The 14,940-nt window shown below is 43.2% G+C and overlaps 1 pseudogene; it reads left to right on the forward strand.

Annotated features, from left to right (window-relative positions):
• The first annotated feature begins 13,041 nt into the window (after positions 1-13,041).
• Positions 13,042-14,252, forward strand: LOC136488721 (protein ANTAGONIST OF LIKE HETEROCHROMATIN PROTEIN 1-like; annotated as a pseudogene).
• The last annotated feature ends 688 nt before the right edge of the window (positions 14,253-14,940 follow it).

Consider the following 14,940-nt stretch of genomic DNA (forward strand, 5'->3'; position numbering starts at 1 on the left):
CTTGGTGAAGAAACTCCACTGGCGGAGTGTCCGCCCGTAGAGTGCGGACAGTCCGACGGTGCCACCGGCGCACTACACAGAAAAGACAAGATCTCACAGAGTGCACCGGACGCTGGTCACGTGATGACCAAACGCTGGGGTCCTGCGTCCGGTCAGTGGTGGCAGATAGCGTGCAGGCGTCGGTCATCGACCGGATGATGGCGCTGGAAGTGACCGGACGCTGGCAGGGCACGTCCGGTCAGGCTGACGCATGGTGACGCAGGAGCTGGAGTATGACCGGACGCTGGGCTGCGTCCGATCATGTCGGACCAAATGCGTCCGGTCAAGGTCGGTACCTTACTGTAAATGACCAGACGCTGAGGGTCCAGCGTCTGGTCAGTTGAAGCTGCTGCGTCCGGTTAGAAGATGACCATTGAGATCGGAAGAATGTCGTTGAACGTAGGTGACACGTGGCTATCATCGAGCGATCGGACGCTGAGGTCCAGCGTCCGGTCAACACGACCGGAGCGTCTGGTCGACCCGACGGTTGCCCAGTGAAGGGGTAACGGCTAGTTTAGCCCTTGGGGCTATAAATAGAAGTGGCCTTCGGCCATGGCTGGTGCTGAGCACCTTGGGGGACTTTGTGTGGTGGTCTCCTAGACGGCTTGGTGGTGGTCTCCGTGGAAGCCCGCGAGAAGCTTGTGCGGTGCTCTGGAGAAGTGCTTGTGAGAGGCATTGTGCTCGCCCCATGGGAGTCGCGAAGAGCAACTTTAGTAAAGCATGTCGTTGAGCTACCCTCACTTCCGGGGTAGGTTCTTGCGGCGCCCGACGTGCGGGCTTAGCGGGTGATGCTAATTAGCCGCCGAACCACCAAGTGAGCGATCAACACAACGGGGACTAGCGTGTTGGCAAACACGTGAACCTCAGGAGAAAAATCATCGTGTCAACATTGTTGTTCCCGTTGGTTTGCATCCCCCTTACACAAGCTTGCAATTACTTTCATATATATTGAGCTTGTGTTGTTGCTCTTGTAATTAGATAGCTTGTGTAGCTTGCTAATTACCTTCTTGCTTGTGTAGCATAGAAGTAGCTCCCTTGCGTGGCTAATTTGGTTTGTGTAACCTTGTTAGTCACATTACTTAGTTTGTGTAGCTAAGTATTTGCGCTCTCTAATTTGGCATTGGTTGCCTTGTTATTGAGCATTGCTAGTGAGCTTAGTTGACTTTGTGTTTTTGCTTACTAGCATGTGTAGGAGCTCCCTTGTTGCTTAAAGTACTAGCGGCATAGGTTTGTGTGACCTTGCTTCTAGAATTAGTTAGGTGAGCTCTAGCTAGCCCGGCACCTTTGTTGCTTGATTAGTATCTTTGCAAGGTGCTAGTGAACATAGATAGAGGGGTGTAGTCTTGGCTAGACCGATAGTTTTAATTCCGCACTTGTTTCGGTTAGCCAACGTGATTAAGTTTTAAAAAGGACTATTCACCCCCCTCTAGTCGCCATCTCGACCCTTTCAATTGGTATCAAAGCTAGGTCTCTCATTTGTGGTATTCACCGACCCGAGAGGATGGCGGCTTATGGGCTAGATGTTGATTGTCCACACATTTTTGATGGCACACACTTTACATGATGGAAAAATTGGATGATAAGTAATTTTAAGTTTGTATGCCCTCAAATATGGTGGATGGTAGATGTAGGCTTTTCTCATGTGTTGGATGAAGATAATCTAACTCAAGCACAAGAGAAATGCCTAGATCTTGACATCCATGCTACTAACATCATGTATAGATCTTTGCATGATAACATCTTTGGAGAGATCATTGACATGAAGACCGCCCATGAGATTTGGAGTTATCTCAATGAGAAGTATGGGACGGTCTCCGATGATGAGGGTGAACCAAAGAAGGAGGTGCATGAGTGTGTTGAGCATAACCACAATTTGGTGATTGTGGAAGATTGCTCCACCTCATGGTCAAGTGATGATGATGATGATCGATCCACTACAAGTTCACTTGACAAGATTGATGATGATGCCACAAGTGTTGCAAGTGATGATGCTACCCCATGCACACTTGATGGTGATGATGGTTCATGCTCAAGCCATGATGAAGATGCTACTACAAGCTCTCCAACTACATCACCACATTGCTTCATGTCACAAGGTGACACCAAGGTATCAAATGATAATGTGGTTGATCATATTGATTCATATGATGAGCTTGTTAGTAGACTTGCTAGCATGACCATATCTTTAGAAAATGAGAAAGCTAAAACATTGAAATTAGAAAATGAAAACTTATTTCTAAAGAACTCTTGTGAAGAACATAAAGACTTACTTGATGCTTATAAATCTTCACTTGATGAGCTAAAATTGAATCATGAGACACTACTTGCATCTCATGATGAATTATTAGAACAACATGCTTCTCTCATTAAAGTATTTACAAAGAAACTTGAAAACAATGAGAGCTCATCACATGGATCAAATGATAAATCACAAATTGTTGCTAACCCTTGTGATGTAGGCAAGAAGCATGTATCCACCTCTTGTGATGATTTATTAGAAATGCCATGTTCTTCACAATTAGATGCTTGTTCTACTTCTATGTTTTGTGAGACTAACCTTTTGAAGGAGAACAATGAGCTCAAAAATGAAGTGAAGAAATTGAGCAACAAGCTAGAGAGGTGCTACAACTCAAAAGTCACCTTTGAGCATATGTTGAAGACTCAAAGAAACTATGGTGATAAGTGTGGCCTTGGCTTCAAGAAGAAGATGACAAAGGCTGAAAGAAAGAGAGAGAGAGAGATGAAGAAGCTACAACAAAGAAAGCTCTCTCATACCATGTGCTACCGGTGTCATGAAGCGGGACACCTTGCAAATGGTTGCCCTAACATTGAGAAGCTCAAGAATATAAAAGAAGAAGAGAGGCTAAAGCATGTCAAGTGCTTCAAGTGCCGCACTTAGGGTCACCTTACCTCAATGTGCCCAACTAAGCAATTGGTGAAGCAACTAAAAGAGCCTCAACCAAAGCCACAAGTTGAGCAAGAGAAGACACCCCAAGAGCAAATCAAGATCAACCATGAAGATGGTGGTGACTTGATGATAAAGAAGAAGAAAACAAGAAGGGGTGGAAAGGCAAGGCATCCAATGCAAACCCAAGATACCAAGATGATGAGCAAGAATGAAGATGAAAAGAAAGATCATGCTCACATCAAGTGTTTCAAGTGTGGAAGTATGGGACACTTTGCCTCTAAGTGTCCTACCAAGCTTTAGAAGAAGGCTCAAGCAATCCATGAGAGGCAAGGCAATGAGAAGCACCACATGAGCAAGGAAGAGAAGGCTCAATCAAAGAGAAAGTGCTACTCATGCAGGGAAAGGGGACACATGGCACATTCATGTCCCCTAGGTAACACTCCAAAGCCTATTTCAATTGATGATGATTCTATGCTTAGGTAGGATGGCAATGGTACCTCATTGGTTGTAATTGCAAAACATTCCGCTATTCATACTAAGGCTATGCCTAAGTATGTTGCTCCTAACTTGAGAGGATCCAAACTTGTTTGGGTACCATCAAAAAGTGGATGATTGTTTATAGGTACCATCGGCATTGGAAACTTGATTCAATTGATCTCACATTGTTCATCATATGTTGAAACAAGTTATGAAGCCTAGTGCACATACAAATCCAATGCCAAGTAAAAATTGAGTGAAGTCCAAGTGCTATCAATATACAAGTGCTATAATTCAAGTTGTTGGTGATTCATTAGATATATTTGATGACTTGCAAATAATTGAGTTGAAGCTTGCTAGTTGAATGATCATGAGCTAACCAAGGTATATCTCTTGTTGATCATTTCATATGGGTGCATATAAGTTGATTGAATTGGATAAATATGCAATGTTGCTTGCTATAAGATGTTTGAATGGATAAATTGATTAGTAATCAAGCTTGGATTGATTTGTGTTGGATAAGTTCATATGATGACATATAGTAAGTGTATTGAATGGATTTATATCTTGTGAAAGTATTCAAACAAGTTGATTTCAAGTTTGATTCACATTTGATGAAGTATAGCTCAAGTGATTGAAATCTGTCCTATATTACAAAATCTGAGCTAGCTATGATTTTAGCCATGTTTGAGTGATCAAAACTTATTGGATTGGCATGAAAATTTGTTTACATGCTCTAGACTTATGGTATGAGATGCTGTTGAAATTTCATGAAAATTGGATAAGAAATGCTTTGGTTTTGGAGTGGATCTTGTCCGCTATAGTGCAGCAGTTTTCAGCTTGTAGCAGTGGTGGAAGAATTGAAATCTGGTAGCAATATAGATGTCAAATGAAGCTCAAATTTTTACAGCTGCTAGATAACTTAGTAATGCACACCTCCACCAAATTTTGTGGTATTTGGATTTGTACTTTGGGAAATATGCTTATTTCTTTGAAGGGTACAGAATATGCCAGAAAAGTGGCAAATGTTGTATTGATCTAGAGTCACTTTGATTGAAAGGTCCTCAAGTTGGAAACATATTTATAAGTGGTTGAGGTACCTAAGTTTGGTTTTGAGATGATCTAGAAGCATGACAAGTAAAGAGTACAAGGACATTTGATTGTGGAGTGTATTTTGCACACTTTTGGTACTCAAGATGAAGATCAATATCAAACTCTAAGTTGAAGATGAAGTTTAAGTTTTAGATATGATTGGAGATCATTTGGTAGAAAGAAAAGGACTTAAACAAGTAGAAAGAAAATGACTTAAAGAAGGAATGAAGGTTACTCATCAAGTTAAGTCCATTACTTGGATCAATCAATCAAGCTATTTCAAGTGAGTATCAAAATGATTCTTTGGAGAGAGGTCACTTCTCCCTAGTGTAGGGGCTTGCCGCCTATATGTAGGTAAACCAAGTGTGATACTTGGAAGGCTAACATGGAAGTGGTGATCCGAGGGACATTTGAAATGCTTAGTTGAAGCAATCAAAAGGATTGACCAAGAAAAGCAAGCAACACCCAAAAGAGAGCTAGTCATGATATTTCAAGTGGTATTCCAAATAGTGCTCTCATGCAAACATTGATCAAAAGATGAAGCAAGCCAACCACAACAAGAAAGTGCACTTGATCATAAGTGGTATTCATTTCATATGGGCGAAGAATGGAATTCAAAATGGTGTCTATTGGTCTTCACCAAGCTTATAATTGGACTTCACATTGCTATTGGAGTAATGAATTGGAATCTATGTGACTATCCTCTACTCCAACATAGTAAAGGTATCATTGTAATATGCATGATCATTTCATTCCTTACTAGTATGCGGTTAGTGCATATAGTACATGCTTCATAGGATCATGCATAACAAAGGAAATGTTTAAATTCATAGCCTACCACTATTGCTTGAATGATAAATTGATCTAGTGGTGAGTATATGAATTTGTTCATGAGCTAGTAAAACCAATTACTTGACTTAATTTGGATTGCTAACAAGTGACAAGTACAACATTGGCAAGATAACCCTTGCAAGAGGTGTGAAGAAGCTTGTCATTGGTTCAAACCGGACTTGAAAGCTTAAGCAAATCAATTTAGTTCAAGTCAACCATAGAAGCTCATGATAGTGATAAGAGTACAAGCACAAGACAACAATGCAAATGGATATCTAGTTTGTTTGTTACAAGTAGTATCTAGACTCAAGTATTTCATCAAGAATCTACAAGTGATGTCTAGATCAATTCACAAGTGATATCCTATGAGTGGTACTCATGAAGATAGCAAATGTTCAAGAAATGGTTTTTATTGATAAATCCAACAAGTGGTTCCATACTAGAAGATTCTTTCAAGTGATATCACATCTATACATGGCATCAATCATGCAAGATGATGGTTCCACAAGTGATCCTCAACTTTAAGTGATTATCAAATGAAGAATGCATCCCTCACCCACAAGAGCTCAAGTGTATCAAATGGATGACCCATGCTAGCACATAAGGGGAGGTGTCACACAAATTGATATCAAGATCAAATATTCTACGTGTGGTATCTCAAGAAGCCCTACACAAGATACAAGTGTTACAAGTTACAAGTGGTATCTACAAGTGGTGTCATTCCAACAATTAAGTGATGTCCATTAAAAATGCAAGATTTAAGTCTCAACCATCTACCCCAAATGCATACCTTTGCATCGGTGAGAAAGCACACCTTTTATGGAAATTGATGACAAAGGGGGAGAGATTGTACAAAGATATGAAAGCTTTGAGATTGAGATTGTACAAGGGGGAGAGATAAGATATAAAAACTCAAAGAAGTAGAGGTTGGGCACGGACATGGACAAAGAGGGAGCAACATTGAAGAAAAGAGATTGATCAAAATTCTTGGACAAGAGATGCACACAAGAAGGGGGAGCAAGCTCATGAACTTTGATTGATTGCATTTGATATGTGCATATTCATGTGCTTGCTTGCATTGCACAAGCTTTCAAATTCAATATGCATGCTTGAGTAGTGTATACTAGTTGTAGAGCTTGAATGATGATTTGATAACTAGCATGCATAGGATGATAGCTAGACACTTGGTATGCTTTACAAGTAATGCTAGTACCTTGCTTTTAATGTTGATCTCACGAGGTATCTAGTGATTTTATTTCCAAGTGATATCTAGCTAACCATGGTGCTAAGGATGAACTTAAAGGTGCAACTCCGATTGGTATCACGCTTCAAAGGTTTACTCTATACACCTTAGCATCATTTAGTAGTAATTACTCTCCCACAATTTCAATCTATGCATATGTGCGAGCTTCAAAACAAACACTCTAGCACATATGTAGGGGGAGCTAATACTACCATTTCGGGTTTGTGGTACTTGTCTAAAATCATTCTCACATGGTAAAATTGCTTGGGCAAGCAACATGAATCCAAAATAGCTTAATTTCTATATCTTTGTAGAGTTGTCATCAATTACCAAAAAGGGGGAGATTGAAAGGTCCTTGTTTGGTTTTGGTAATTGAGTGACAACTTAGGTGGACTAATTGTGTTTATGTGAGATACACATGTGATTAGTCCACAGGTACATGTGTGTGAGCAACATATGCCATGAAGGTGAAAATGGCTTAGAGATGTTGCAAAGCTCACACATGTGATGATGAAAGAGCTTAAATGCACATGAGACATGACATTGAGTCATGTGATCAAGGTGGAGAAGATCAAGACAAGGCTTGGCTTGATGGACCGGTTGCAAGCGTGAAGGACAAGTCGAAGGCTTTGGAGTGATGGACCACGTGGCGGTGAAGCTTGAGCAAGACTTGACGCCGATGGACGATGGCAACGGTGAAGAGCAAGTAAAGTCAAGATCGATGAACCAATATGATCACGTGATGATATGAAGTGGATCATATCATTGTTGATCATGTTGGTGCATGTGTTGCATCAACATTGGAGGAGATGGAATGGAATGCGCAAGGCAAAGGTATAACCTAGGGCATTTCATTTCACTGGTCATAGGAGTGTAGAGAAGTTTATGACCGGGTTTAGGATAGATGGTCATACTATCAAGAGGGCCAAACTTGTTTGCATATCGGTCATCTAGTGCCACTCGAGTGATCTAACTTTGCATCGTCGCTAGGATCGAGTGGCGTGGCAAGTTGAGTGGCTAACATCCTTTGGGAAATGATTGTGAAAAGCTAACACACAAACACATGGTGGTGTACACTTGGTGGTGTTGGCACATTTACAAAGGAGATGGAGTTGGAGTTGATGTGGATCAACTTGGTGAAGAAACTCCACCGGTGGAGTGTCCGCCCGTAGAGTGCGGACAGTCCGATGGTGCCACCCGGCGCACTACACAGAAAAGACAGGGTCTCACAGATTGCACCGAACGCTGGTCACATGGTGACCGGACGCTGGGGTCTTGCGTCCGGTCAGTGGTGGCAGACAGCGTGCAGGCGTCGGTCATCGACTGGACGCTGGCGCTGGAAGTGACCGGACGCTGGCAGGGCGTGTCCGGTCAGGCTGACGCATGGTGATGCAGGAGCTGGAGTATGACTAGACGCTGGGCTGCGTCCGATCACGTCGGACCGGACGCGTCAGGTTAAGGTCGGTACCTTACTGTAAACGACCGGACACTGAGGGTCCAGCGTCCGGTCAGTTGTAGCTGCTGCGTCCGGTCAGAAGATGACCGTTGAGATTGGAAGAATGCCGTTGAACGTAGGTGACACGTGGCTGTCATCGGGCGATCGAACGCTGAGGTCCAGCGTCCGGTCAACACGACCAGAGCGTCCGGTCGACCCGACTGTTGCCCAGTGAAGGGGTAACGGCTAGTTTAGCCCTTGGGGCTATAAATAGAAGTGGCCTTCGGCCATGGCTGGTGCTGAGCACCTTGGGGGACTTTGTGTCCATGCTTGAGAGTGCTTAGGAGCCCTCCATCTCACACATACTTGATAGTGATCATCCGATTGTGTGAGTGAGCGATTCTAGTGTGATTGCATCGTGAGGTTGCATCGAGTGGCACTAGGTGATCGAGTTGCAAGCCGGTGGTGCTTGTTACTCTTGGAGGTTGCCACCTCCTAGGCGGCTTGGTGGTGATCTCCGTGGAAGCCCGCGAGAAGCTTGTGCAGTGCTCCAGAGAAGTGCTTGTGAGAGGCATTGTGCTCGCCCCATGGGAGTCGCGAAGAGCAACTTTAGTAAAGCATGTCGTTGAGCTACCCTCACTTCTAGGGTAGGTTCTTGCGACGCCCAACGTGCGGGCTTAGCGGGTGATGCTAATTAGCCGCCGAACCACCAAGTGAGCGATCAACACAACGGGACTAGCGTGTTGGCAAACACGTGAACCTCGAGAGAAAAATCATCGTGTCAACATTGTTGTTCCCGTTGGTTTGCATCCCCGTTACACAAGCTTGCAATTACTTTCATATATATTGAGCTTGTGTTGTTGCTCTTGTAATTAGATAGCTTGTGTAGCTTGCTAATTACCTTCTTGCTTGTGTAGCATAGAAGTAGCTCCCTTGCGTGGCTAATTTGGTTTGTGTAACCTTGTTAGTCACATTACTTAGTTTGTGTAGCTAAGTATTTGCGCTCTCTAATTTGGCATTGGTTGCCTTGTTATTGAGCATTGCTAGTGAGCTTAGTTGGCTTTGTGTTTTTGCTTACTAGCATGTGTAGGAGCTCCCTTGTTGCTTAAAGTACTAGCGGCATAGGTTTGTGTGACCTTGCTTCTAGAATTGGTTAGGTGAGCTCTAGCTAGCCCGGCACCTTTGTTGCTTGATTAGTATCTTTGCAAGGTGCTAGTGAACATAGATAGAGGGGTGTAGTCTTGGCTAGACCGATAGTTTTAATTCCGCACTTGTTTCGGTTAGCCAACGTGATTAAGTTTTAAAAAGGACTATTCACCCCCCCCTCTAGTCGCCATCTCGGCCCTTTTAGTTGTACACAGTGAAGGGGTACAACGGCTCTATTTCATGGGGGCTTCTATTTAAGCCCCATGGCCGGTTGAAGCTCACACCTTTGGCCATTTTCATTGACATAGCAACCTTGTGAGCTTAGCCAAAGCCCTCCCACTCATCTCCATCATTGATTCATCATCTTTGTGAGATTGGGAGAGAATCCAAGTGCATTGCTTGAGTGTTTGCATCTAGAGGCACTTGGTGTTTGTGTTTCGCTGTGGATTTCGCTTGTTACTCTTGGTGGTTACCGCCACCTAGACGGCTTGGAGAAGCAAGGATCGTCGAGCAGAGGTTGGTGATTGTCTCTGGCTCCGATCGTGGTGATTGTGAGGGGTTCTTGACCTTTCCCTGGCGGAGAGCCAAAAGGTACTCTTGTGGATTGCTCGTGGCTTGTGTGATCCTCATCTTGTGTTGGTTGTGCGGCACCCTATTGAGGGTTTGGCGTGTAAAGCCAATTAGCGCGTGAACCTCCAAGTGAGTGAATCGCCACAACAAGGACTAGCTTGCCAGCAAGCAAGTGAACCTCGGAAAAAATCATTGTGTTCATCATTGATTCCGAGGTGATTGGTTTTCATTGTTATTCATCCTTGTGATTGATTGGTTCTTTCATCTAAACGGCGATATAACCTTCTTGATCACTCTCCTTACTTTACCGCAAACTAGTTGATAAGCTCTTTAGTGTAGCTAGTTGTGAGAGCTTGCTTGGTTGGTTGGTGTGGCTCTTTAGTTAGCCTTTGAGAGCATACTAACATAGGGTAGTGTCATAGCTCTTGTGTGAATCGACACTATCTAAACTAGCATTGTGGTAGGTGGCTTGCATTTTGAGTAGGCTAGCGCAACACTTGCTTCGCCTCATAATTGTCTAACTATTTTGTTAAGTGTTGTTGTAGAAATTTTATTAGGCTATTCACCCCCTCTAGCCATTAGGACCTTTCATAAGGCGAAGACAACGTGCGACTCGGTGCTTGGCGGCGGCAGCTATGGCAGAGCGATGGCTAGGGCTTCCTGTGAAGTGGCATCTCGGCGAGGCTGGAGGCGAGGGCAGCGCTCCGAGGCTCGGGATAGGAGGCGGCACGAGCTCGGGCTTCGGTATTTAAGGGGGCGAAAGCGTGCGGGTCACGCCAAACGAGCGAAGAACATGGCGTGGCAGCGGACTCCATCCCGGGCAGAGTCCCGCTCGGCCTCGCAAGGAAGAAGACTGCGAGGACGCTGACAAGCGGGACCCACCTATCAGTGACTCAAGGCACGGGACCAACTCAACAGAGAGACAGAGCAAGGAAGAGAGAGGAGCGGCGTGGGCGACGTTGCTGGGCCGGTCTGGTATGGGCCGCGCGGGGAAGGGAATGGACGGACGTGGCCGACGCTACGCTGGGCCGGTGCGAAGCTGGGCTTCAGCGCTAGACTGGGCCAAGCGGGAAGAAGCTGGGCCACGGGCCTCGGCGGGGAGAGGGAAGAGCAGTTGGGCCGCTAGGCCAGATAGAGAGAAGTGAGGAGAGATTGTTTTTTTTCAATGCTATTTGAAAACCCTTTTTTAAAAACAATTTAAATTATTTTGAATTTTACACAAAGTCACACATTCCAACAAATCATATGCACCAGCATGTATGCACAACCATGTTTCTAAACCTTATAATAATTTTTAATTTCATGAAAATTTTTATTTCCTATGTTTTTATGAGCACAAAAAATCAAAATTAACTCAATTTACATCTATTTCAAAATGAGCAAATTTTAGGGTGTTACATAAACATGGGTCATACCTTGGTGCCCGTTAATTAAAACATTGAATAATATGATAAGACAGAGCATCAACATTTGGGAACATATTCAAACAAAAGTAGGAGATTTGTTTCCATACCATAATTTACTGATTTATATGTTGTAAATGAAATAAATGATTCCCCTAATCTATAGCTATATTTTCTCTCGATTTATTTGCTTAGCCTGTTGGTGCATATGATTCTGCATCTATAAGAATTGTTCTTTAGGTTTGGATGAGTATATATTTAATATTACCATTCATGTACCTCTCAAAAAATGAACATTGAAGCTACTGTTTGTATATTTAATTGTTTCTTGATTTGTTATATCTTCCCACTGACGTTGTTGTTGTTGCTGCTGCTGTTATTGTTATTAGGATTTCCCGATTTGCTGATACTACAGCAAGCTGTTTTGGCGCAGGTAACTCAATTTCATTTGACTTGCAAGCTTCCTTATCATTTTTTCATTGGCAAAATACATTTGATGTACCAGATAAATGATGATGTGAAAACATTTTTAAAAATATATATACATATATATATTTAAAATGTTAAATAAGACCTACACCTTTGCAGAGATATTTGAAAAAACTAGTTTTACTCACCTGGTTCTCCTGCCTATGGTTTTAAATTAAACTTTACTTTCTACACAACTACAATGCCCATTGTCTAATATTGTTACCCCAGCAAAGTATGTGTTGTATATATCTTCCTCCTTTTTCTTCTGGTTAATGAGTGAATTTCTGTGGTTTTATTTTATACATCATTTTTAAAATGTCAATAATTCCAAACAGTTTTTCATTGTCTATTGGTATCCGTCATACTTTTTACAATTTCCCTTAAAATGGCATAGGGGTTTCTAATCTCTCCTTTAGACATTCCTCATATGTGATATTTACTAAACAGCCGAAGGTGTTGTTTGTTGAGTATTACTAGAGATTTTTGTTGCTAATTTGTTTTCCTATTCGACATATGTCAAAATCTATATAACTCATAAAACGACCCCCATGAAAATTCATTAATGATTGTCAACTTTATACCACAGCATTTCTCATTATCCTTATTGATCAGCCGTATAGGTCCAATCAAATGTTCATGGATAGCATGTAGCTTAAGATTCCTAGGTAGCCCATTTACCTTGATCAGTCCATACTTGTTTTGGGCTTAAACAGCATGGACCAATTTCTGCTACATGAGATACTGAGTACATGATAAAAATTTCCCATCCAGGCTTCATCCACTAAAAAAGAATGAATTAGGTAAAATTAACGAAAGCTACTCTAGAAACATGTGCATCCTAGATATATTGTATGATTTTCAAATATTTTAGGAAAATTATTTGAGAAGGTAAAATAACAATATCCAAATATTACTTTTGCTTCCACAAATGTTACAAGTATTATCTATGCACTCTGCATTCCACACTATAAAACCATGATTATTTCGCAAATTATAAGGTTATAAGACGTTTCGGCTGTTGTAGATAAATACATAATTTTTGCTACGTAATTAGGCATTCTCAGAAAATTTTAATTTTTAAGTAAGGAGAAACTAATCGCGCTCAAATCAGAAAATTAAATAAATAACTGATTATTTTTGTTTTCATCAGAAAAGTTCAATCGTCATTCGATGGCTGATGGCATAAGTGCGCTAACCGATGTCACTTGTGTTCCAGAAGTGTCGCCATTAGACAATGTAAGTTCCTTTGACTATAAGTCACTACACATATATGAATCATTGTTAACTCTTAAGTTTTGTATGCAACCCCTGTCATATACATGATGTGACCGCTGTGCGAACAAACTTGAATCCAGTTGAGTTACCTTTTGTATTTATAAAAAAAATTCAGTCGTTTCAATGTTGATTCATTTCAACTCGATCTATCATGCAGTGCAGCAGTACTTCCTCACAAGAATCAGTTGGGAGGAAGAGAGGGGCAGATTGGGTGGCAGCGTCTGGGCCATCAGGGTCCAAAAGGCTGTGGGTGAAGGAGCGGGACCAGCCTTGGTGGGACAAAATGAACAGCCCGGACTGCCCGGAGGAAGCGTTTCGGCGCGCGTTCCGCATGTCTCTAACCTGCAAGGAGCTCGATGCGATCTGCAAGGAGCTCGATGCTGTCTCTAACCTGCCGAGCGGGGCCATGCCCATGCGCCAGCGCGTCGCTATCTGCATCTGTCGCCTCGCCACATGGGAGCCACTCCGGCTTGTGTCGAAGCGCTTCGGTGTCGGGATCAGCACTTGCCACAAGCTTGTGCTCGAGGTCTGCAACAGCATCAAGAGTGTGCTAATGCCCAAGGTCGTGCAATGGCCTGAGGCACCAGAGGCTTCTGGGGACGGGTCCGCCAAGTTCGAAGCCGTTTCAGGGATCCCCAACGTGGTTGGTGTCATGTACACCACCCACATCCCCATCATAGCGCCCAAGGCCAATGTCGCTGCCTACTTCAACCGCCGTCACACACAGCGCAACCAGAAGACGTCCTACTCCATCACCGCGCAGGGCGTGGTGGACGCAGCCGGTGCCTTCACCGACGTCTGTATCGGTTGGCCTGGCTCCATGTCCGATGCCGATGTGCTCGAGAGATCCGCTCTGTGTGCGCAGCGTGGCGCGGCGGGCCGGCTCCAAGGCCAGTGGGTTGTTGGCGGTGCCGGCTACCCCCTCATGGACTGGCTGCTTGTGCCCTACACAAAACATAACATGGTATGGGCGCAGCACGTGTTCAATGAGAGAGATTGGATGGCCTATGCACAGTGGCGCGGGACGCCTTCCAGCGGCTCAAGACGCGCTGGGGATGCCTTCAGAAGCGCTCTGAGGCGAAGCTGCAGGACCTTCCCATGGTGATCGGCGCCTGCTGCGTGCTCCACAACATATGCGAGCGTGCCAACGAAGCTATCGATCCCGAGATTGTCTTCCAGATCTTCGACGATGATATGGTGGCCGAGAACCCAGTGCGCTCCATGGCAGCCAGCAGGGCCCGTGATGCCATTGCCCACAACCTACTGCATCGATATCGCAGCAGCCACAAGCAGAACCCCGAAACAAGCTCTGCTTCAAATCAAGACACCGGTCATCAGTCAGTTTTTCATGATTTTAGATAATGTGCTGGGCAATTTAGACAGCTAGAAATGATCTCATCTTCAAGAATTTACCGGCCTCAGTCAATGCGGTGAAGGAATCCTTTTCAGGGAGCTTAAGCTACTGACAGCAAGAGCAAAAAGCAAGGACATTAGTATTTTTTACTTATATGGATCCACATTTGTTGTAACTAGTCCATCAACCCGTGCTCCCGCACGGACTATCTTTGAGATACTTAAGCAATAAAAATCCGTGTTTAATATATATTACCTAATAAAAATTACTTCATACAATTAACTTTGATTTGAATCCAGAGTTACACACATGTATAGATTTGCATTGGCATGAATCAAAGAGATCGTCGTGGCACAACTAACGATGTAACATTAGTTTGATTCTATGGTTGGTTGTTTGTCTTTGTTTTGTGTCCTAGTATTGTTGACTTTGTGCAGTATATAGGCGCGTTGGACGTCCCTCTTTAGTTATGGAACTATGTAGACAACAGTATTAAAATGTTAGTTCACCTACAAATTTAAAATGAATACCATGATTGGGTATTGGATATTTAGGTTCGTACCTTAAATTGTTTTCTGTCAACTGTAGTCTTTCTTTAATTTGTCTAATGAAATCTTTGAGGTTAACCTGAAAGTCCATATCATTGATGTTTGGCTTGTCATTTGTTGGTTTCTAATCTTTTGCTCTGTGAATGGC

Source organism: Miscanthus floridulus, chromosome 10 (assembly GCF_019320115.1).
Source record: "Miscanthus floridulus cultivar M001 chromosome 10, ASM1932011v1, whole genome shotgun sequence".
In the NCBI taxonomy this organism is placed as follows: Eukaryota; Viridiplantae; Streptophyta; class Magnoliopsida; order Poales; family Poaceae; genus Miscanthus; species Miscanthus floridulus.